The following is a 2,018-nucleotide window of genomic DNA, read 5'->3' as shown; positions in this document are numbered from 1 at the left end:
GATTACCCTGGAATATATGGGTGGACCCTAAATGCAATTACATGTTCTTTATAAGAGGAAGGCAGAGGAAGCCTTGACCATAGAAGATAAGGCAGCCATGTGAGAGAAGCAGAGTCAGAGAGAGATGTTATGCCACTGGCTTTGAAGATGGAGGAGGGGAAAAGACCGTGCGCCAAAGAATTCAAGAAGTTCAGCTCTAGATGCTGGAAAAGACAAGGAACAGGATTTTCTGATAACACCTTGATTTTAGCTGAGTAAAACTGATTTCTGGCACTTAGCTTCCATAACTGTCTGTGAATGCTCATAGAAACTTTATTTGTAATGGATAAAAACTGGCAATGGCCCCAACATCCATAAAGAAGCAAATGGATAAACCAATGGTGGTATATCCATACAATGGAATGAAACTCAGAAATAAGAAAAAAGGAACTTGAGATACATAAGAAACATGGATAAATCTCAAAATAATAATTCTGGGTGAAAAAGGCCAGATCAAATAAAAGAGTGTACTTACTGCAAGATTCTATTTCTATAAAACTGTGTAAAATGAAAACTAAGCACTAGTGACAAAAAGCAAGTATGTGGGTACTTGGGCATATTATTATTATATTTATATAATTATAATTATAATATATTATAAAATATTAGGCATGGGAAGGACAGAAGGAAAGAATTCTTAACAGGCATGAACAAACTTTGGGGATGACAGATGGTTTTACAGATGTATACACATGTCAAAACTTACCAAACTGTACCCATAAGCAGTTCATTGTATATAAATGATACCCCATTCAAAATATTAGAAATAAATAAAGTGTATTTTGATGATCTATTTTCACTTCAGAAATGGGTCTACATTTCAAAATCACATACTGTTAATCTTGAAGACATTTGTTTTTGCAGGGTATTTGAGACCACCACAATATTTTAGATGCCTCAACTTGTTTACTCATTTGATTTGTAGTCAAATTTTATATTATTTATATATTATATCTTAGTAAGCTCTTCTTCTACTATGAAATAATACCCATAGGTAACATCTATTAATTAACAAGTCATGTTTAGTTTTCCAATTCAATAAAACTACCTCAAGGAGGAACAAATGTCTCAGTTCAATAGAAAAAGAAAATATGAGTTATATTATCTATAATTTGTCTAGAATATGAACAACTGGTAGAACTACAGTAAAGAAAACAGTAAAGATCTAAGGAAAATTCATATGAAATACAATTATGTAAAATATAATTATTGTGCATACAAAAATTAATAACCTAGTTTCTATTCCACTCTAAATTCTAGTATTTCATGCTTGCTTCTGGAGCACACATACTGAAACAGGAATAATACAGAGAAAATTAACATGGCCCCTGTGCAAGTATGACACACAGGTTCATGAGCATTTCATATTTTTTTAATTTAAAATAAATAAATTCTGGCATTTCTATGCTCTCTTCATCTTTTTTTTTTTTTTTTAAGATTTTATTTATTTATTTGAGAGAGAGTCAGCATGAGCGGGTTGGGAGGGGCAGAGGGAGAAGCAGACAACAGGATCATGACCTGTGCTAAAGGCAGACACTTAACCAGCTGATCCACCCAGGTACCCCACTCTCTTCATCTTTTGAGTTATTTATAACTCAAATATTTATAAAACACATTTATAAAACAATTTACAAAACACATTTATGGAGTACCAACTTAAATTTAAACACAATGTTTAGCTTCTAAGTACTTACAGAGAAATAAGAAAGTCCCTGCCCTAAAGAAGCTGACAGGTTAGGAGGAGAGCTCAATAATTTAAGAAAAAAGATAAAAAAGAAACTAGACCATAAATTAATGCTATGATGGCTACATAAAAGGACTCGCTGAAGATAAGGGAATCATGGAATGAACAGTAAAAATGAGAATCATGATTAAGGCATACTCCCTGGCTTAATTTAAACAAAACTGAATTTTCTTGATTATATTATATAGGAGTAAAATAAAATATTAAAAGGCTGACTTCTTTATTTCCTCCTTCT

General features: G+C 32.2%; 1 non-coding gene across 1 annotated transcript; it reads left to right on the top strand.

Moving 5' to 3' along the window:
• The first annotated feature begins 1,309 nt into the window (after window positions 1–1,309).
• Window positions 1,310–1,412, top strand: LOC129505724 (U6 spliceosomal RNA). The gene has a single exon (XR_008663581.1). It is a non-coding gene; the product is annotated as a U6 spliceosomal RNA (small nuclear RNA).
• The last annotated feature ends 606 nt before the right edge of the window (window positions 1,413–2,018 follow it).

The sequence above is a fragment of the Nyctereutes procyonoides genome, unplaced genomic scaffold (genome assembly GCF_905146905.1).
Source record: "Nyctereutes procyonoides isolate TBG_1078 unplaced genomic scaffold, NYPRO_anot_genome, whole genome shotgun sequence".
Lineage (NCBI taxonomy): Eukaryota > Metazoa > Chordata > Mammalia > Carnivora > Canidae > Nyctereutes > Nyctereutes procyonoides.
The sequence above is the reverse complement of the archived record's forward strand: the minus strand, read 5'-3'. Positions and strand labels throughout refer to the sequence as shown.